The sequence below is a fragment of the Salmo salar genome, chromosome 01 (assembly GCF_965601325.2).
Source record: "Salmo salar chromosome 01, fSalSal1, whole genome shotgun sequence".
Taxonomy (NCBI): domain Eukaryota; kingdom Metazoa; phylum Chordata; class Actinopteri; order Salmoniformes; family Salmonidae; genus Salmo; species Salmo salar.
Genome location: NC_138291.1, coordinates 116504262 through 116529796, shown reverse-complemented (window position 1 = coordinate 116529796; position 25535 = coordinate 116504262). Strand labels below are relative to the sequence as shown.

The 25535-nt window shown below is 35.3% G+C and overlaps 1 protein-coding gene across 2 annotated transcripts in view; it reads left to right on the top strand.

Annotated features, from left to right (window-relative positions):
• LOC106591860 (dedicator of cytokinesis protein 1) overlaps window positions 1-25535 on the top strand; it is a 747377-nt gene that overhangs the window by 504790 nt on the left and 217052 nt on the right. The gene's annotated exons all lie outside the window — the stretch shown is intronic.

The window sequence follows — 25535 nt, the reverse complement described above, 5'->3', positions numbered from 1 at the left end:
ATGCATATACTTATTATATATGGATAGAAAACACTCTAAAGTTTCCAAAACTGTTTGAATGGTGTCTGTGAGTATAACAGAACTCATTTGGCAGGCAAAACCCTGAGACATTTTCTGACAGGAAGTGGATACCTGATGTGTTGTATTGACTTCAAACCTATCCCATTGAAAAACACAGGGGTTTAGGAATATTTTGGCACTTCCTATTGCTTCCACTAGATGTCACCAGCCTTTACAAAGTGTTTTGAGTCTTCTGGAGGGAGATCTGACCGAACAAGAGCCATGGAACGGTGATGTCCCATTAGACACCTGGCGCGCTACTTCATGTTGGGTACCCTCGTTCCAATACGTTATAAAAGGCTATGCATTCGTCCACCTTGAATATTATTCATGTTCTGGTTAAAAAAGGCCCTAATGATTTATGCTATACAACGTTTGACATGTTTGAACGAACGGAAATATATTTTTTCCCCTCGTTCATGACGAGAAGTCCGGCTGGCTTACATCATGTGCTAACGAGACGGAGATTTTTGGACATAAATGATGAGCTTTTTTGAACAAAACTACATTCGTTATGGACCTGTGATACCTGGAAGTGACATCTGATGAAGAGAATCAAAGGTAATGGATTATTTACATAGTATTTTCGATTTTAGATCTCCCCAACATGACGTCTAGTCTGTATCGCAACGCGTATTTTTCTGGGCACAGTGCTCAGATTATTGCAAAGTGTGATTTCCCAGTAAGGTTATTTTTAAATCTGGCAAGTTGATTGCGTTCAAAAGATGTAAATCTATAATTCTTTAAATGACAATATAATATTTTACCAATGTTTTCTAATTTTAATTATTTAATTTGTGACGCTGACTTGACTGCCGGTTATTGGAGGGAAACGATTTCCTCAACATCAATGCCATAGTAAAACGCTGTTTTTGTATATAAATATGAACTTGATAGAACTAAAAATGCATGCATTGTCTAACATAATGTCCTAGGAGTGTCATCTGATGGAGATTGTAAAAGGTTAGTGTATCATTTTAGCTGGTTTTATGGTTTTGGTGACCCTGTCTTTGACTTGACAAAACATTACACACAACTCTTGTAAATGTACTGTCCTAACATACTCTAAATTTATGCTTTCGCCGTAAAACCTTTTTGAAATCGTAAAACGTGGTTAGATTAAGGAGATGTTTATCTTTCAAATGGTGTAACATAGTTGTATTTTTGAAAAATTTGAATTTTGACATTTATTTGGATTCAAATTTGCCGCTCTTGAAATGCACCTGCTGTTGATGGAGTGCACCACGGGTGGCACGCTAGCGTCCCACCTAGCCCCAAGAGGTTAACGTACAGTATTATTCTACCATGGTTACTAGTGTGTGATATTAACATACAGTATAATTCTACCATGGTTACTAGTGGTACAGTATTATTCTACCATGGTTACTAGTGTGTGATAGTGACATACAGTATTATTCTACCATGGTTACTAGTGTGTGATATTAACGTACAGTAATATTCTACCATGGTTACTAGTGTGTGATATTAACGTACAGTATTATTCTACCATGGTTAGTAGTGTGTGATAGTGACGTACAGTATTATTCTGCCATGGTTACTAGTGTGTGATATTAACATACAGTATTATTCTACCATGGTTACTAGTGTGTGATAGTGACGTACAGTATTATTCTACCGTGGTTACTAGTGTGTGATAGTGATGTACAGTATTATTCTACCATGGTTACTGGTGTGTGATAGTGACGTACAGTATTATTCTACCATGGTTACTAGTGTGTGATAGTGATGTACAGTATTATTCTACCATGGTTACTAGTGTGTCATAGTGACGTACAGTATTATTCTACCATGGTTACTGGTGTGTGATATTAACGTACAGTATTATTCTACCATGGTTACTAGTGTGTGATATTAACGTACAGTATTATTCTATCATGGTTACTAGTGTGTGATAGTGACGTACAGTATTATTCTACCATGGTTACTGGTGTGTGATATTAACGTACAGTATTATTCTACCATGGTTACTAGTGTGTCATAGTGACGTACAGTATTATTCTACCATGGTTACTAGTGTGTGATATTAACGTACAGTAATATTCTACCATGGTTACTAGTGTGTGATAGTGACGTACAGTATTATTCTACCATGGTTACTAGTGTGTGATAGTGATGTACAGTATTATTCTACCATGGTTACTAGTGTGTGATAGTGATATACAGTATTATTCTACCATGGTTACTAGTGTGTGATAGTGATGCACAGTATTATTCTACCATGGTTACTAGTGTGTGATATTAACGTACAGTATTATTCTACCATGGTTACTAGTGTGTGATATTAACGTACAGTATTATTCTACCATGGTTACTAGTGTGTGATAGTGATGTACAGTAATATTCTACCATGGTTACTAGTGTGTGATAGTGACATACAGTATTATTCTACCATGGTTACTAGTGTGTGATATTAACGTACAGTATTATTCTACCATGGTTACTAGTGTGTGATAGTGATGTACAGTATTATTCTACCATGGTTACTAGTGTGTGATATTAACATACAGTATTATTCTACCATGGTTACTAGTGTGTGATAGTGATATACAGTATTATTCTACCATGGTTACTAGTGTGTGATAGTGATGCACAGTATTATTCTACCATGGTTACTAGTGTGTGATATTAACGTACAGTATTATTCTACCATGGTTACTAGTGTGTGATAGTGACGTGCAGTATTATTCTACCATGGTTACTAGTGTGTGATAGTGACGTACAGTATTATTCTACCATGGTTACTAGTGTGTGATAGTGATGTACAGTATTATTGCTACCATGGTTACTAGTGTGTGATATTAACGTACAGTATTATTCTACCATGGTTACTAGTGTGTGATAGTGATGTACAGTATTATTCTACCATGGTTACTAGTGTGTGATATTCCATGGTTACTAGTGTGTGATAGTGATGTACAGTATTATTCTACCATGGTTACTAGTGTGTGATATTAACGTACAGTATTATTCTACCATGGTTACTAGTGTGTGATATTAACATACAGTATAATTCTACCATGGTTACTAGTGTGTGATAGTGACGTACAGTATTATTCTACCATGGTTACTAGTGTGTGATAGTGATGTACAGTATTATTCTACCATGGTTACTAGTGTGTGATATTAACGTACAGTATTATTCTACCATGGTTACTAGTGTGTGATAGTGATGTACAGTATTATTCTACCATGGTTACTAGTGTGTGATATTAACATACAGTATTATTCTACCATGGTTACTAGTGTGTGATAGTGATGTACAGTAATATTCTACCATGGTTACTAGTGTGTGATAGTGACGTACAGTATTATTCTACCATGGTTACTAGTGTGTGATATTAACGTACAGTATTATTCTACCATGGTTACTAGTGTGTGATAGTGATGTACAGTATTATTCTACCATGGTTACTAGTGTGTGATATTAACATACAGTATTATTCCACCATGGTTACTAGTGTGTGATAGGGATGTACAGTATTATTCTGCCATGGTTACTAGTGTGTGATAGTGACGTACAGTATTATTCTACCATGGTTACTAGTGTGTGATAGTGATGTACAGTATTATTCTACCATGGTTACTAGTGTGTGATATTAACGTACAGTATTATTCTGCCATGGTTACTAGTGTGTGATATTAACGTACAGTATTATTCTACCATGGTTACTAGTGTGTGATAGTGATGTACAGTATTATTCTACCATGGTTACTAGTGTGTGATATTAACATACAGTATTATTCTACCATGGTTACTAGTGTGTGATATTAACGTACAGTATTATTCTACCATGGTTACTAGTGTGTGATAGGGATGTACAGTATTATTCTGCCATGGTTACTAGTGTGTGATAGTGACGTACAGTATTATTCTACCATGGTTACTAGTGTGTGATAGTGATGTACAGTATTATTCTACCATGGTTACTAGTGTGTGATATTAACGTACAGTATTATTCTGCCATGGTTACTAGTGTGTGATAGTGACGTACAGTATTATTCTACCGTGGTTACTAGTGTGTGATAGTGATGTACAGTATTATTCTACCATGGTTACTGGTGTGTGATAGTGACGTACAGTATTATTCTACCATGGTTACTAGTGTGTGATAGTGATGTACAGTATTATTCTACCATGGTTACTAGTGTGTCATAGTGACGTACAGTATTATTCTACCATGGTTACTAGTGTGTGATAGTGACGTACAGTATTATTCTACCATGGTTACTAGTGTGTGATATTAACGTACAGTATTATTCTGCCATGGTTACTAGTGTGTGATAGTGACGTACAGTATTATTCTACCGTGGTTACTAGTGTGTGATAGTGATGTACAGTATTATTCTACCATGGTTACTGGTGTGTGATAGTGACGTACAGTATTATTCTACCATGGTTACTAGTGTGTGATAGTGATGTACAGTATTATTCTACCATGGTTACTAGTGTGTCATAGTGACGTACAGTATTATTCTACCATGGTTACTGGTGTGTGATATTAACGTACAGTATTATTCTACCATGGTTACTAGTGTGTGATATTAACGTACAGTATTATTCTATCATGGTTACTAGTGTGTGATAGTGACGTACAGTATTATTCTACCATGGTTACTGGTGTGTGATATTAACGTACAGTATTATTCTACCATGGTTACTAGTGTGTCATAGTGACGTACAGTATTATTCTACCATGGTTACTAGTGTGTGATATTAACGTACAGTAATATTCTACCATGGTTACTAGTGTGTGATAGTGACGTACAGTATTATTCTACCATGGTTACTAGTGTGTGATAGTGATGTACAGTATTATTCTACCATGGTTACTAGTGTGTGATAGTGATGTACAGTATTATTCTACCATGGTTACTAGTGTGTGATATTAACGTACAGTATTATTCTACCATGGTTACTAGTGTGTGATATTAACATACAGTATAATTCTACCATGGTTACTAGTGTGTGATAGTGACGTACAGTATTATTCTACCATGGTTACTAGTGTGTGATAGTGATATACAGTATTATTCTACCATGGTTACTAGTGTGTGATAGTGATGCACAGTATTATTCTACCATGGTTACTAGTGTGTGATATTAACGTACAGTATTATTCTACCATGGTTACTAGTGTGTGATATTAACGTACAGTATTATTCTACCATGGTTACTAGTGTGTGATAGTGATGTACAGTAATATTCTACCATGGTTACTAGTGTGTGATAGTGACATACAGTATTATTCTACCATGGTTACTAGTGTGTGATATTAACGTACAGTATTATTCTACCATGGTTACTAGTGTGTGATAGTGATGTACAGTATTATTCTACCATGGTTACTAGTGTGTGATATTAACATACAGTATTATTCTACCATGGTTACTAGTGTGTGATAGTGATATACAGTATTATTCTACCATGGTTACTAGTGTGTGATAGTGATGCACAGTATTATTCTACCATGGTTACTAGTGTGTGATATTAACGTACAGTATTATTCTACCATGTTACTAGTGTGTGATAGTGACGTACAGTATTATTCTACCATGGTTACTAGTGTGTGATAGTGACGTACAGTATTATTCTACCATGGTTACTAGTGTGTGATAGTGATGTACAGTATTATTGCTACCATGGTTACTAGTGTGTGATATTAACGTACAGTATTATTCTACCATGGTTACTAGTGTGTGATAGTGATGTACAGTATTATTCTACCATGGTTACTAGTGTGTGATATTAACGTACAGTATTATTCTACCATGGTTACTAGTGTGTGATATTAACATACAGTATAATTCTACCATGGTTACTAGTGTGTGATAGTGACGTACAGTATTATTCTACCATGGTTACTAGTGTGTGATAGTGACGTACAGTATTATTCTACCATGGTTACTAGTGTGTGATACTGATGTACAGTATTATTCTACCATGGTTACTAGTGTGTGATATTAACGTACAGTATTATTCTACCATGGTTACTAGTGTGTGATAGTGACATACAGTATTATTCTACCATGGTTACTAGTGTGTGATATTAACGTACAGTAATATTCTACCATGGTTACTAGTGTGTGATATTAACGTACAGTATTATTCTACCATGGTTAGTAGTGTGTGATAGTGACGTACAGTATTATTCTGCCATGGTTACTAGTGTGTGATATTAACATACAGTATTATTCTACCATGGTTACTAGTGTGTGATAGTGATATACAGTATTATTCTACCATGGTTACTAGTGTGTGATAGTGATGCACAGTATTATTCTACCATGGTTACTAGTGTGTGATATTAACGTAGAGTATTATTCTACCATGGTTACTAGTGTGTGATAGTGACGTACAGTATTATTCTACCATGGTTACTAGTGTGTGATAGTGACGTACAGTATTATTCTACCATGGTTACTAGTGTGTGATAGTGATGTACAGTATTATTCTACCATGGTTACTAGTGTGTGATATTAACATACAGTATTATTCTACCATGGTTACTAGTGTGTGATAGTGATGTACAGTATTATTCTACCATGGTTACTAGTGTGTGATATTAACGTACAGTATTATTCTACCATGGTTACTAGTGTGTGATATTAACATACAGTATAATTCTACCATGGTTACTAGTGTGTGATAGTGACGTACAGTATTATTCTACCATGGTTACTAGTGTGTGATAGTGATATACAGTATTATTCTACCATGGTTACTAGTGTGTGATAGTGATGCACAGTATTATTCTACCATGGTTACTAGTGTGTGATATTAACGTACAGTATTATTCTACCATGGTTACTAGTGTGTGATATTAAGGTACAGTATTATTCTACCATGGTTACCAGTGTGTGATAGTGACGTACAGTATTATTCTACCATGGTTACTAGTGTGTGATAGTGACATACAGTATTATTCTACCATGGTTACTAGTGTGTGATATTAACGTACAGTATTATTCTGCCATGGTTACTAGTGTGTGATAGTGACGTACAGTATTATTCTACCGTGGTTACTAGTGTGTGATAGTGATGTACAGTATTATTCTACCATGGTTACTAGTGTGTCATAGTGACGTACAGTATTATTCTACCGTGGTTACTAGTGTGTGATAGTGATGTACAGTATTATTCTACCATGGTTACTGGTGTGTGATAGTGACGTACAGTATTATTCTACCATGGTTACTAGTGTGTGATAGTGATGTACAGTATTATTCTACCATGGTTACTAGTGTGTCATAGTGACGTACAGTATTATTCTACCATGGTTACTGGTGTGTTATATTAACGTACAGTATTATTCTACCATGGTTACTAGTGTGTGATATTAACGTACAGTATTATTCTATCATGGTTACTAGTGTGTGATAGTGACGTACAGTATTATTCTACCATGGTTACTGGTGTGTGATATTAACGTACAGTATTATTCTACCATGGTTACTAGTGTGTCATAGTGACGTACAGTATTATTCTACCATGGTTACTAGTGTGTGATATTAACGTACAGTAATATTCTACCATGGTTACTAGTGTGTGATAGTGACGTACAGTATTATTCTACCATGGTTACTAGTGTGTGATAGTGATGTACAGTATTATTCTACCATGGTTACTAGTGTGTGATATTAACGTACAGTATTATTCTACCATGGTTACTAGTGTGTGATATTAACTTACAGTATTATTCTACCATGGTTACTAGTGTGTCATAGTGACGTACAGTATTATTCTACCATGGTTACTAGTGTGTGATAGTGACGTACAGTAATATTCTACCATGGTTTCTAGTGTGTGATTAACGTACAGTATTATTCTACCATGGTTACTAGTGTGTGATATTAACGTACAGTAATATTCTACCATGGTTACTAGTGTGTGATATTAACGTACAGTATTATTCTACCATGGTTACTAGTGTGTGATATTAACGTACAGTATTATTCTACCGTGGTTACTAGTGTGTGATATTAACGTACAGTATTATTCTACCATGGTTACTAGTGTGTGATATTAACTTACAGTATTATTCTACCATGGTTACTAGTGTGTGATAGTGATGTACAGTATTATTCTACCATGGTTACTAGTGTGTGATATTAACGTACAGTATTATTCTACCATGGTTACTAGTGTGTGATATTAACATACAGTATTATTCTACCATGGTTACTAGTGTGTGATAGTGATGTACAGTATTATTCTACCATGGTTACTAGTGTGTGATATTAACGTACAGTATTATTCTACCATGGTTACTAGTGTGTGATATTAACATACAGTATAATTCTACCATGGTTACTAGTGTGTGATAGTGACGTACAGTATTATTCTACCATGGTTACTAGTGTGTGATAGTGATATACAGTATTATTCTACCATGGTTACTAGTGTGTGATAGTGATGCACAGTATTATTCTACCATGGTTACTAGTGTGTGATATTAACGTACAGTATTATTCTACCATGGTTACTAGTGTGTGATATTAACGTACAGTATTATTCTACCATGGTTACTAGTGTGTGATAGTGATGTACAGTAATATTCTACCATGGTTACTAGTGTGTGATAGTGACATACAGTATTATTCTACCATGGTTACTAGTGTGTGATATTAACGTACAGTATTATTCTACCATGGTTACTAGTGTGTGATAGTGATGTACAGTATTATTCTACCATGGTTACTAGTGTGTGATATTAACATACAGTATTATTCTACCATGGTTACTAGTGTGTGATAGTGATATACAGTATTATTCTACCATGGTTACTAGTGTGTGATAGTGATGCACAGTATTATTCTACCATGGTTACTAGTGTGTGATATTAACGTACAGTATTATTCTACCATGTTACTAGTGTGTGATAGTGACGTACAGTATTATTCTACCATGGTTACTAGTGTGTGATAGTGACGTACAGTATTATTCTACCATGGTTACTAGTGTGTGATAGTGATGTACAGTATTATTGCTACCATGGTTACTAGTGTGTGATATTAACGTACAGTATTATTCTACCATGGTTACTAGTGTGTGATAGTGATGTACAGTATTATTCTACCATGGTTACTAGTGTGTGATATTAACGTACAGTATTATTCTACCATGGTTACTAGTGTGTGATATTAACATACAGTATAATTCTACCATGGTTACTAGTGTGTGATAGTGACGTACAGTATTATTCTACCATGGTTACTAGTGTGTGATAGTGACGTACAGTATTATTCTACCATGGTTACTAGTGTGTGATACTGATGTACAGTATTATTCTACCATGGTTACTAGTGTGTGATATTAACGTACAGTATTATTCTACCATGGTTACTAGTGTGTGATAGTGACATACAGTATTATTCTACCATGGTTACTAGTGTGTGATATTAACGTACAGTAATATTCTACCATGGTTACTAGTGTGTGATATTAACGTACAGTATTATTCTACCATGGTTAGTAGTGTGTGATAGTGACGTACAGTATTATTCTGCCATGGTTACTAGTGTGTGATATTAACATACAGTATTATTCTACCATGGTTACTAGTGTGTGATAGTGACGTACAGTATTATTCTACCGTGGTTACTAGTGTGTGATAGTGATGTACAGTATTATTCTACCATGGTTACTGGTGTGTGATAGTGACGTACAGTATTATTCTACCATGGTTACTAGTGTGTGATAGTGATGTACAGTATTATTCTACCATGGTTACTAGTGTGTCATAGTGACGTACAGTATTATTCTACCATGGTTACTGGTGTGTGATATTAACGTACAGTATTATTCTACCATGGTTACTAGTGTGTGATATTAACGTACAGTATTATTCTATCATGGTTACTAGTGTGTGATAGTGACGTACAGTATTATTCTACCATGGTTACTGGTGTGTGATATTAACGTACAGTATTATTCTACCATGGTTACTAGTGTGTCATAGTGACGTACAGTATTATTCTACCATGGTTACTAGTGTGTGATATTAACGTACAGTAATATTCTACCATGGTTACTAGTGTGTGATAGTGACGTACAGTATTATTCTACCATGGTTACTAGTGTGTGATAGTGATGTACAGTATTATTCTACCATGGTTACTAGTGTGTGATAGTGATATACAGTATTATTCTACCATGGTTACTAGTGTGTGATAGTGATGCACAGTATTATTCTACCATGGTTACTAGTGTGTGATATTAACGTACAGTATTATTCTACCATGGTTACTAGTGTGTGATATTAACGTACAGTATTATTCTACCATGGTTACTAGTGTGTGATAGTGATGTACAGTAATATTCTACCATGGTTACTAGTGTGTGATAGTGACATACAGTATTATTCTACCATGGTTACTAGTGTGTGATATTAACGTACAGTATTATTCTACCATGGTTACTAGTGTGTGATAGTGATGTACAGTATTATTCTACCATGGTTACTAGTGTGTGATATTAACATACAGTATTATTCTACCATGGTTACTAGTGTGTGATAGTGATATACAGTATTATTCTACCATGGTTACTAGTGTGTGATAGTGATGCACAGTATTATTCTACCATGGTTACTAGTGTGTGATATTAACGTACAGTATTATTCTACCATGGTTACTAGTGTGTGATAGTGACGTGCAGTATTATTCTACCATGGTTACTAGTGTGTGATAGTGACGTACAGTATTATTCTACCATGGTTACTAGTGTGTGATAGTGATGTACAGTATTATTGCTACCATGGTTACTAGTGTGTGATATTAACGTACAGTATTATTCTACCATGGTTACTAGTGTGTGATAGTGATGTACAGTATTATTCTACCATGGTTACTAGTGTGTGATATTAACGTACAGTATTATTCTACCATGGTTACTAGTGTGTGATATTAACATACAGTATAATTCTACCATGGTTACTAGTGTGTGATAGTGACGTACAGTATTATTCTACCATGGTTACTAGTGTGTGATAGTGATGTACAGTATTATTCTACCATGGTTACTAGTGTGTGATATTAACGTACAGTATTATTCTACCATGGTTACTAGTGTGTGATAGTGATGTACAGTATTATTCTACCATGGTTACTAGTGTGTGATATTAACATACAGTATTATTCTACCATGGTTACTAGTGTGTGATAGTGATGTACAGTAATATTCTACCATGGTTACTAGTGTGTGATAGTGACGTACAGTATTATTCTACCATGGTTACTAGTGTGTGATATTAACGTACAGTATTATTCTACCATGGTTACTAGTGTGTGATAGTGATGTACAGTATTATTCTACCATGGTTACTAGTGTGTGATATTAACATACAGTATTATTCCACCATGGTTACTAGTGTGTGATAGGGATGTACAGTATTATTCTGCCATGGTTACTAGTGTGTGATAGTGACGTACAGTATTATTCTACCATGGTTACTAGTGTGTGATAGTGATGTACAGTATTATTCTACCATGGTTACTAGTGTGTGATATTAACGTACAGTATTATTCTGCCATGGTTACTAGTGTGTGATATTAACGTACAGTATTATTCTACCATGGTTACTAGTGTGTGATAGTGATGTACAGTATTATTCTACCATGGTTACTAGTGTGTGATATTAACATACAGTATTATTCTACCATGGTTACTAGTGTGTGATATTAACGTACAGTATTATTCTACCATGGTTACTAGTGTGTGATAGGGATGTACAGTATTATTCTGCCATGGTTACTAGTGTGTGATAGTGACGTACAGTATTATTCTACCATGGTTACTAGTGTGTGATAGTGATGTACAGTATTATTCTACCATGGTTACTAGTGTGTGATATTAACGTACAGTATTATTCTGCCATGGTTACTAGTGTGTGATAGTGACGTACAGTATTATTCTACCGTGGTTACTAGTGTGTGATAGTGATGTACAGTATTATTCTACCATGGTTACTGGTGTGTGATAGTGACGTACAGTATTATTCTACCATGGTTACTAGTGTGTGATAGTGATGTACAGTATTATTCTACCATGGTTACTAGTGTGTCATAGTGACGTACAGTATTATTCTACCATGGTTACTAGTGTGTGATAGTGACGTACAGTATTATTCTACCATGGTTACTAGTGTGTGATAGTGATGTACAGTATTATTCTACCATGGTTACTAGTGTGTGATATTAACATACAGTATTATTCTACCATGGTTACTAGTGTGTGATAGTGATATACAGTATTATTCTACCATGGTTACTAGTGTGTGATAGTGATGCACAGTATTATTCTACCATGGTTACTAGTGTGTGATATTAACGTACAGTATTATTCTACCATGTTACTAGTGTGTGATAGTGACGTACAGTATTATTCTACCATGGTTACTAGTGTGTGATAGTGACGTACAGTATTATTCTACCATGGTTACTAGTGTGTGATAGTGATGTACAGTATTATTGCTACCATGGTTACTAGTGTGTGATATTAACGTACAGTATTATTCTACCATGGTTACTAGTGTGTGATAGTGATGTACAGTATTATTCTACCATGGTTACTAGTGTGTGATATTAACGTACAGTATTATTCTACCATGGTTACTAGTGTGTGATATTAACATACAGTATAATTCTACCATGGTTACTAGTGTGTGATAGTGACGTACAGTATTATTCTACCATGGTTACTAGTGTGTGATAGTGACGTACAGTATTATTCTACCATGGTTACTAGTGTGTGATACTGATGTACAGTATTATTCTACCATGGTTACTAGTGTGTGATATTAACGTACAGTATTATTCTACCATGGTTACTAGTGTGTGATAGTGACATACAGTATTATTCTACCATGGTTACTAGTGTGTGATATTAACGTACAGTAATATTCTACCATGGTTACTAGTGTGTGATATTAACGTACAGTATTATTCTACCATGGTTAGTAGTGTGTGATAGTGACGTACAGTATTATTCTGCCATGGTTACTAGTGTGTGATATTAACATACAGTATTATTCTACCATGGTTACTAGTGTGTGATAGTGATATACAGTATTATTCTACCATGGTTACTAGTGTGTGATAGTGATGCACAGTATTATTCTACCATGGTTACTAGTGTGTGATATTAACGTAGAGTATTATTCTACCATGGTTACTAGTGTGTGATAGTGACGTACAGTATTATTCTACCATGGTTACTAGTGTGTGATAGTGACGTACAGTATTATTCTACCATGGTTACTAGTGTGTGATAGTGATGTACAGTATTATTCTACCATGGTTACTAGTGTGTGATATTAACATACAGTATTATTCTACCATGGTTACTAGTGTGTGATAGTGATGTACAGTATTATTCTACCATGGTTACTAGTGTGTGATATTAACGTACAGTATTATTCTACCATGGTTACTAGTGTGTGATATTAACATACAGTATAATTCTACCATGGTTACTAGTGTGTGATAGTGACGTACAGTATTATTCTACCATGGTTACTAGTGTGTGATAGTGATATACAGTATTATTCTACCATGGTTACTAGTGTGTGATAGTGATGCACAGTATTATTCTACCATGGTTACTAGTGTGTGATATTAACGTACAGTATTATTCTACCATGGTTACTAGTGTGTGATATTAAGGTACAGTATTATTCTACCATGGTTACTAGTGTGTGATAGTGATGTACAGTAATATTCTACCATGGTTACTAGTGTGTGATAGTGACATACAGTATTATTCTACCATGGTTACTAGTGTGTGATATTAACGTACAGTATTATTCTGCCATGGTTACTAGTGTGTGATAGTGACGTACAGTATTATTCTACCGTGGTTACTAGTGTGTGATAGTGATGTACAGTATTATTCTACCATGGTTACTGGTGTGTGATAGTGACGTACAGTATTATTCTACCATGGTTACTAGTGTGTGATAGTGATGTACAGTATTATTCTACCATGGTTACTAGTGTGTCATAGTGACGTACAGTATTATTCTACCATGGTTACTAGTGTGTGATAGTGACGTACAGTATTATTCTACCATGGTTACTAGTGTGTGATATTAACGTACAGTATTATTCTGCCATGGTTACTAGTGTGTGATAGTGACGTACAGTATTATTCTACCGTGGTTACTAGTGTGTGATAGTGATGTACAGTATTATTCTACCATGGTTACTGGTGTGTGATAGTGACGTACAGTATTATTCTACCATGGTTACTAGTGTGTGATAGTGATGTACAGTATTATTCTACCATGGTTACTAGTGTGTCATAGTGACGTACAGTATTATTCTACCATGGTTACTGGTGTGTGATATTAACGTACAGTATTATTCTACCATGGTTACTAGTGTGTGATATTAACGTACAGTATTATTCTATCATGGTTACTAGTGTGTGATAGTGACGTACAGTATTATTCTACCATGGTTACTGGTGTGTGATATTAACGTACAGTATTATTCTACCATGGTTACTAGTGTGTCATAGTGACGTACAGTATTATTCTACCATGGTTACTAGTGTGTGATATTAACGTACAGTAATATTCTACCATGGTTACTAGTGTGTGATAGTGACGTACAGTATTATTCTACCATGGTTACTAGTGTGTGATAGTGATGTACAGTATTATTCTACCATGGTTACTAGTGTGTGATATTAACGTACAGTATTATTCTACCATGGTTACTAGTGTGTGATATTAACTTACAGTATTATTCTACCATGGTTACTAGTGTCTCATAGTGACGTACAGTATTATTCTACCATGGTTACTAGTGTGTGATAGTGACGTACAGTAATATTCTACCATGGTTTCTAGTGTGTGATTAACGTACAGTATTATTCTACCATGGTTACTAGTGTGTGATATTAACGTACAGTAATATTCTACCATGGTTACTAGTGTGTGATATTAACGTACAGTATTATTCTACCATGGTTACTAGTGTGTGATATTAACGTACAGTATTATTCTACCGTGGTTACTAGTGTGTGATATTAACGTACAGTATTATTCTACCATGGTTACTAGTGTGTGATATTAACTTACAGTATTATTCTACCATGGTTACTAGTGTGTGATAGTGATGTACAGTATTATTCTACCATGGTTACTAGTGTGTGATATTAACGTACAGTATTATTCTACCATGGTTACTAGTGTGTGATAGTGATATACAGTATTATTCTACCATGGTTACTAGTGTGTGATAGTGATGCACAGTATTATTCTACCATGGTTACTAGTGTGTGATATTAACGTAGAGTATTATTCTACCATGGTTACTAGTGTGTGATAGTGACGTACAGTATTATTCTACCATGGTTACTAGTGTGTGATATTAACATACAGTATTATTCTACCATGGTTACTAGTGTGTGATAGTGATATACAGTATTATTCTACCATGGTTACTAGTGTGTGATAGTGATGCACAGTATTATTCTACCATGGTTACTAGTGTGTGATATTAACGTAGAGTATTATTCTACCATGGTTACTAGTGTGTGATAGTGACGTACAGTATTATTCTACCATGGTTACTAGTGTGTGATAGTGACGTACAGTATTATTCTACCATGGTTACTAGTGTGTGATAGTGATGTACAGTATTATTCTACCATGGTTACTAGTGTGTGATATTAACATACAGTATTATTCTACCATGGTTACTAGTGTGTGATAGTGATGTACAGTATTATTCTACCATGGTTACTAGTGTGTGATATTAACGTACAGTATTATTCTACCATGGTTACTAGTGTGTGATATTAACATACAGTATAATTCTACCATGGTTACTAGTGTGTGATAGTGACGTACAGTATTATTCTACCATGGTTACTAGTGTGTGATAGTGATATACAGTATTATTCTACCATGGTTACTAGTGTGTGATAGTGATGCACAGTATTATTCTACCATGGTTACTAGTGTGTGATATTAACGTACAGTATTATTCTACCATGGTTACTAGTGTGTGATATTAACGTACAGTATTATTCTACCATGGTTACTAGTGTGTGATAGTGATGTACAGTAATATTCTACCATGGTTACTAGTGTGTGATAGTGACATACAGTATTATTCTACCATGGTTACTAGTGTGTGATATTAACGTACAGTATTATTCTACCATGGTTACTAGTGTGTGATAGTGATGTACAGTATTATTCTACCATGGTTACTAGTGTGTGATATTAACATACAGTATTATTCTACCATGGTTACTAGTGTGTGATAGTGATATACAGTATTATTCTACCATGGTTACTAGTGTGTGATAGTGATGCACAGTATTATTCTACCATGGTTACTAGTGTGTGATATTAACGTACAGTATTATTCTACCATGTTACTAGTGTGTGATAGTGACGTACAGTATTATTCTACCATGGTTACTAGTGTGTGATAGTGACGTACAGTATTATTCTACCATGGTTACTAGTGTGTGATAGTGATGTACAGTATTATTGCTACCATGGTTACTAGTGTGTGATATTAACGTACAGTATTATTCTACCATGGTTACTAGTGTGTGATAGTGATGTACAGTATTATTCTACCATGGTTACTAGTGTGTGATATTAACGTACAGTATTATTCTACCATGGTTACTAGTGTGTGATATTAACATACAGTATAATTCTACCATGGTTACTAGTGTGTGATAGTGACGTACAGTATTATTCTACCATGGTTACTAGTGTGTGATAGTGACGTACAGTATTATTCTACCATGGTTACTAGTGTGTGATACTGATGTACAGTATTATTCTACCATGGTTACTAGTGTGTGATATTAACGTACAGTATTATTCTACCATGGTTACTAGTGTGTGATAGTGACATACAGTATTATTCTACCATGGTTACTAGTGTGTGATATTAACGTACAGTAATATTCTACCATGGTTACTAGTGTGTGATATTAACGTACAGTATTATTCTACCATGGTTAGTAGTGTGTGATAGTGACGTACAGTATTATTCTGCCATGGTTACTAGTGTGTGATATTAACATACAGTATTATTCTACCATGGTTACTAGTGTGTGATAGTGACGTACAGTATTATTCTACCGTGGTTACTAGTGTGTGATAGTGATGTACAGTATTATTCTACCATGGTTACTGGTGTGTGATAGTGACGTACAGTATTATTCTACCATGGTTACTAGTGTGTGATAGTGATGTACAGTATTATTCTACCATGGTTACTAGTGTGTCATAGTGACGTACAGTATTATTCTACCATGGTTACTGGTGTGTGATATTAACGTACAGTATTATTCTACCATGGTTACTAGTGTGTGATATTAACGTACAGTATTATTCTATCATGGTTACTAGTGTGTGATAGTGACGTACAGTATTATTCTACCATGGTTACTGGTGTGTGATATTAACGTACAGTATTATTCTACCATGGTTACTAGTGTGTCATAGTGACGTACAGTATTATTCTACCATGGTTACTAGTGTGTGATATTAACGTACAGTAATATTCTACCATGGTTACTAGTGTGTGATAGTGACGTACAGTATTATTCTACCATGGTTACTAGTGTGTGATATTAACGTACAGTATTATTCTACCATGGTTACTAGTGTGTGATATTAACGTACAGTATTATTCTACCATGGTTACTAGTGTGTGATAGTGATGTACAGTAATATTCTACCATGGTTACTAGTGTGTGATAGTGACATACAGTATTATTCTACCATGGTTACTAGTGTGTGATATTAACGTACAGTATTATTCTACCATGGTTACTAGTGTGTGATAGTGATGTACAGTATTATTCTACCATGGTTACTAGTGTGTGATATTAACATACAGTATTATTCTACCATGGTTACTAGTGTGTGATAGTGATATACAGTATTATTCTACCATGGTTACTAGTGTGTGATAGTGATGCACAGTATTATTCTACCATGGTTACTAGTGTGTGATATTAACGTACAGTATTATTCTACCATGGTTACTAGTGTGTGATAGTGACGTGCAGTATTATTCTACCATGGTTACTAGTGTGTGATAGTGACGTACAGTATTATTCTACCATGGTTACTAGTGTGTGATAGTGATGTACAGTATTATTGCTACCATGGTTACTAGTGTGTGATATTAACGTACAGTATTATTCTACCATGGTTACTAGTGTGTGATAGTGATGTACAGTATTATTCTACCATGGTTACTAGTGTGTGATATTAACGTACAGTATTATTCTACCATGGTTACTAGTGTGTGATATTAACATACAGTATAATTCTACCATGGTTACTAGTGTGTGATAGTGACGTACAGTATTATTCTACCATGGTTACTAGTGTGTGATAGTAATGTACAGTATTATTCTACCATGGTTACTAGTGTGTGATATTAACGTACAGTATTATTCTACCATGGTTACTAGTGTGTGATAGTGATGTACAGTATTATTCTACCATGGTTACTAGTGTGTGATATTAACATACAGTATTATTCTACCATGGTTACTAGTGTGTGATAGTGATGTACAGTAATATTCTACCATGGTTACTAGTGTGTGATAGTGACGTACAGTATTATTCTACCATGGTTACTAGTGTGTGATATTAACGTACAGTATTATTCTACCATGGTTACTAGTGTGTGATAGTGATGTACAGTATTATTCTACCATGGTTACTAGTGTGTGATATTAACATACAGTATTATTCCACCATGGTTACTAGTGTGTGATAGGGATGTACAGTATTATTCTGCCATGGTTACTAGTGTGTGATAGTGACGTACAGTATTATTCTACCATGGTTACTAGTGTGTGATAGTGATGTACAGTATTATTCTACCATGGTTACTAGTGTGTGATATTAACGTACAGTATTATTCTGCCATGGTTACTAGTGTGTGATATTAACGTACAGTATTATTCTACCATGGTTACTAGTGTGTGATAGTGATGTACAGTATTATTCTACCATGGTTACTAGTGTGTGATATTAACATACAGTATTATTCTACCATGGTTACTAGTGTGTGATATTAACGTACAGTATTATTCTACCATGGTTACTAGTGTGTGATAGGGATGTACAGTATTATTCTGCCATGGTTACTAGTGTGTGATAGTGACGTACAGTATTATTCTACCATGGTTACTAGTGTGTGATAGTGATGTACAGTATTATTCTACCATGGTTACTAGTGTGTGATATTAACGTACAGTATTATTCTGCCATGGTTACTAGTGTGTGATAGTGACGTACAGTATTATTCTACCGTGGTTACTAGTGTGTGATAGTGATGTACAGTATTATTCTACCATGGTTACTGGTGTGTGATAGTGACGTACAGTATTATTCTACCATGGTTACTAGTGTGTGATAGTGATGTACAGTATTATTCTACCATGGTTACTAGTGTGTCATAGTGACGTACAGTATTATTCTACCATGGTTACTAGTGTGTGATAGTGACGTACAGTATTATTCTACCATGGTTACTAGTGTGTGATATTAACGTACAGTATTATTCTGCCATGGTTACTAGTGTGTGATAGTGACGTACAGTATTATTCTACTGTGGTTACTAGTGTGTGATAGTGATGTACAGTATTATTCTACCATGGTTACTGGTGTGTGATAGTGACGTACAGTATTATTCTACCATGGTTACTAGTGTGTGATAGTGATGTACAGTATTATTCTACCATGGTTACTAGTGTGTCATAGTGACGTACAGTATTATTCTACCATGGTTACTGGTGTGTGATATTAACGTACAGTATTATTCTACCATGGTTACTAGTGTGTGATATTAACGTACAGTATTATTCTATCATGGTTACTAGTGTGTGATAGTGACGTACAGTATTATTCTACCATGGTTACTGGTGTGTGATATTAACGTACAGTATTATTCTACCATGGTTACTAGTGTGTCATAGTGACGTACAGTATTATTCTACCATGGTTACTAGTGTGTGATATTAACGTACAGTAATATTCTACCATGGTTACTAGTGTGTGATAGTGACGTACAGTATTATTCTACCATGGTTACTAGTGTGTGATAGTGATGTACAGTATTATTCTACCATGGTTACTAGTGTGTGATATTAACTTACAGTATTATTCTACCATGGTTACTAGTGTGTCATAGTGACGTACAGTATTATTCTACCATGGTTACTAGTGTTTGATAGTGACGTACAGTAATATTCTACCATGGTTTCTAGTGTGTGATTAACGTACAGTATTATTCTACCATGGTTACTAGTGTGTGATATTAACGTACAGTAATATTCTACCATGGTTACTAGTGTGTGATATTAACGTACAGTATTATTCTACCATGGTTACTGGTGTGTTATAGTGACGTGCAGTATTATTCTACCATGGTTACTAGTGTGTGATAGTGACGTACAGTATTATTCTACCATGGTTACTAGTGTGTGATAGTGATGTACAGTATTATTGCTACCATGGTTACTAGTGTGTGATATTAACGTACAGTATTATTCTACCATGGTTACTAGTGTGTGATAGTGATGTACAGTATTATTCTACCATGGTTACTAGTGTGTGATATTAACGTACAGTATTATTCTACCATGGTTACTAGTGTGTGATATTAACATACAGTATAATTCTACCATGGTTACTAGTGTGTGATAGTGACGTACAGTATTATTCTACCATGGTTACTAGTGTGTGATAGTGATGTACAGTATTATTCTACCATGGTTACTAGTGTGTGATATTAACGTACAGTATTATTCTACCATGGTTACTAGTGTGTGATAGTGATGTACAGTATTATTCTACCATGGTTACTAGTGTGTGATATTAACATACAGTATTATTCTACCATGGTTACTAGTGTGTGATAGTGATGTACAGTAATATTCTACCATGGTTACTAGTGTGTGATAGTGACGTACAGTATTATTCTACCATGGTTACTAGTGTGTGATATTAACGTACAGTATTATTCTACCATGGTTACTAGTGTGTGATAGTGATGTACAGTATTATTCTACCATGGTTACTAGTGTGTGATATTAACATACAGTATTATTCCACCATGGTTACTAGTGTGTGATAGGGATGTACAGTATTATTCTGCCATGGTTACTAGTGTGTGATAGTGACGTACAGTATTATTCTACCATGGTTACTAGTGTGTGATAGTGATGTACAGTATTATTCTACCATGGTTACTAGTGTGTGATATTAACGTACAGTATTATTCTGCCATGGTTACTAGTGTGTGATATTAACGTACAGTATTATTCTACCATGGTTACTAGTGTGTGATAGTGATGTACAGTATTATTCTACCATGGTTACTAGTGTGTGATATTAACATACAGTATTATTCTACCATGGTTACTAGTGTGTGATATTAACGTACAGTATTATTCTACCATGGTTACTAGTGTGTGATAGGGATGTACAGTATTATTCTGCCATGGTTACTAGTGTGTGATAGTGACGTACAGTATTATTCTACCATGGTTACTAGTGTGTGATAGTGATGTACAGTATTATTCTACCATGGTTACTAGTGTGTGATATTAACGTACAGTATTATTCTGCCATGGTTACTAGTGTGTGATAGTGACGTACAGTATTATTCTACCGTGGTTACTAGTGTGTGATAGTGATGTACAGTATTATTCTACCATGGTTACTGGTGTGTGATAGTGACGTACAGTATTATTCTACCATGGTTACTAGTGTGTGATAGTGATGTACAGTATTATTCTACCATGGTTACTAGTGTGTCATAGTGACGTACAGTATTATTCTACCATGGTTACTAGTGTGTGATAGTGACGTACAGTATTATTCTACCATGGTTACTAGTGTGTGATATTAACGTACAGTATTATTCTGCCATGGTTACTAGTGTGTGATAGTGACGTACAGTATTATTCTACCGTGGTTACTAGTGTGTGATAGTGATGTACAGTATTATTCTACCATGGTTACTGGTGTGTGATAGTGACGTACAGTATTATTCTACCATGGTTACTAGTGTGTGATAGTGATGTACAGTATTATTCTACCATGGTTACTAGTGTGTCATAGTGACGTACAGTATTATTCTACCATGGTTACTGGTGTGTGATATTAACGTACAGTATTATTCTACCATGGTTACTAGTGTGTGATATTAACGTACAGTATTATTCTATCATGGTTACTAGTGTGTGATAGTGACGTACAGTATTATTCTACCATGGTTACTGGTGTGTGATATTAACGTACAGTATTATTCTACCATGGTTACTAGTGTGTCATAGTGACGTACAGTATTATTCTACCATGGTTACTAGTGTGTGATATTAACGTACAGTAATATTCTACCATGGTTACTAGTGTGTGATAGTGACGTACAGTATTATTCTACCATGGTTACTAGTGTGTGATAGTGATGTACAGTATTATTCTACCATGGTTACTAGTGTGTGATATTAACGTACAGTATTATTCTACCATGGTTACTAGTGTGTGATATTAACTTACAGTATTATTCTACCATGGTTACTAGTGTGTCATAGTGACGTACAGTATTATTCTACCATGGTTACTAGTGTTTGATAGTGACGTACAGTAATATTCTACCATGGTTTCTAGTGTGTGATTAACGTACAGTATTATTCTACCATGGTTACTAGTGTGTGATATTAACGTACAGTAATATTCTACCATGGTTACTAGTGTGTGATATTAACGTACAGTATTATTCTACCATGGTTACTAGTGTGTGATATTAACGTACAGTATTATTCTACCGTGGTTACTAGTGTGTGATATTAACGTACAGTATTATTCTACCATGGTTACTAGTGTGTGATAGTGATGTACAGTATTATTCTACCACGGTTACTAGTGTGTGATATTAACGTACAGTATTATTCTACCATGGTTACTAGTGTGTGATATTAACTTACAGTATTATTCTACCATGGTTACTAGTGTGTGATAGTGATATACAGTATTATTCTACCATGGTTACTAGTGTGTGATAGTGATGTACAGTATTATTCTACCATGGTTACTAGTGTGTGATATTAACATACAGTATTATTCTACCATGGTTACTAGTGTGTGATAGTGATATACAGTATTATTCTACCATGGTTACTAGTGTGTGATAGTGATGCACAGTATTATTCTACCATGGTTACTAGTGTGTGATATTAACGTACAGTATTATTCTACCATGGTTACTAGTGTGTGATAGTGACGTGCAGTATTATTCTACCATGGTTACTAGTGTGTGATAGTGACGTACAGTATTATTCTACCATGGTTACTAGTGTGTGATAGTGATGTACAGTATTATTGCTACCATGGTTACTAGTGTGTGATATTAACGTACAGTATTATTCTACCATGGTTACTAGTGTGTGATAGTGATGTACAGTATTATTCTACCATGGTTACTAGTGTGTGATATTAACGTACAGTATTATTCTACCATGGTTACTAGTGTGTGATATTAACATACAGTATAATTCTACCATGGTTACTAGTGTGTGATAGTGACGTACAGTATTATTCTACCATGGTTACTAGTGTGTGATAGTGATGTACAGTATTATTCTACCATGGTTACTAGTGTGTGATATTAACGTACAGTATTATTCTACCATGGTTACTAGTGTGTGATAGTGATGTACAGTATTATTCTACCATGGTTACTAGTGTGTGATATTAACATACAGTATTATTCTACCATGGTTACTAGTGTGTGATAGTGATGTACAGTAATATTCTACCATGGTTACTAGTGTGTGATAGTGACGTACAGTATTATTCTACCATGGTTACTAGTGTGTGATATTAACGTACAGTATTATTCTACCATGGTTACTAGTGTGTGATAGTGATGTACAGTATTATTCTACCATGGTTACTAGTGTGTGATATTAACATACAGTATTATTCCACCATGGTTACTAGTGTGTGATAGGGATGTACAGTATTATTCTGCCATGGTTACTAGTGTGTGATAGTGACGTACAGTATTATTCTACCATGGTTACTAGTGTGTGATAGTGATGTACAGTATTATTCTACCATGGTTACTAGTGTGTGATATTAACGTACAGTATTATTCTGCCATGGTTACTAGTGTGTGATATTAACGTACAGTATTATTCTACCATGGTTACTAGTGTGTGATAGTGATGTACAGTATTATTCTACCATGGTTACTAGTGTGTGATATTAACATACAGTATTATTCTACCATGGTTACTAGTGTGTGATATTAACGTACAGTATTATTCTACCATGGTTACTAGTGTGTGATAGGGATGTACAGTATTATTCTGCCATGGTTACTAGTGTGTGATAGTGACGTACAGTATTATTCTACCATGGTTACTAGTGTGTGATAGTGATGTACAGTATTATTCTACCATGGTTACTAGTGTGTGATATTAACGTACAGTATTATTCTGCCATGGTTACTAGTGTGTGATAGTGACGTACAGTATTATTCTACCGTGGTTACTAGTGTGTGATAGTGATGTACAGTATTATTCTACCATGGTTACTGGTGTGTGATAGTGACGTACAGTATTATTCTACCATCAAATCAAATCAAATCAAATTTATTTTTATATAGCCCTTCGTACATCAGCTGATATTCTCAAAGTGCTGTACAGAAACCCAGCCTAAAACCCCAAACAGCAAGCAAAGCATGTGAAAGAAGCACGGTGGCTAGGAAAAACTCCCTAGGAAAAACTCCCTAGAAAGGCCAAAAACCTAGGAAGAAACCTAGAGAGGAACCAGGCTATGAGGGGTGGCCAGTCCTCTTCTGGCTGTGCAGGGTGGATATTATAACAGAACATGGTCAAAATGTTAAAATGTTAAAATGTTCATAAATGACCAGCATGGTCAAATAATAATAATCATAGTAGTTGTCGAGGGTGCAACAAGCACGTCCGGTGAACAGGTCAGGGTTCCATAGCCGCAGGCAGAACAGTTGAAACTGGAGCAGCAGCACGGCCAGGTGGACTGGGGACAGCAAGGAGTCATCATACCAGGTAGTCCTGAGGCATGGTCCTAGGGCTCAGGTCCTCCGAGAGAAAGACAGAAAGAGAGAAAGAGAGAATTAGAGAGAGCATATTTAAATACACACAGGACACCGGATAAGACAAGAGAAATACTCCAGATGTAACAGACTGACCCTAGCCCCCCGACACATAAACTACTGCAGCATAAATACTGGAGGCTGAGACAGGAGGGATCAGAAGACACTGTGGCCCCATCCGATGATACCCCCGGACAGGGCCAAACAGGCAGGATATAACCCCACCCACTTTGCCAAAGCACAGCCCCCACACCACTAGAGGGATGTCTCCAACCACCAACTTACCGTCCTAAGACAAGGCCGAGTAT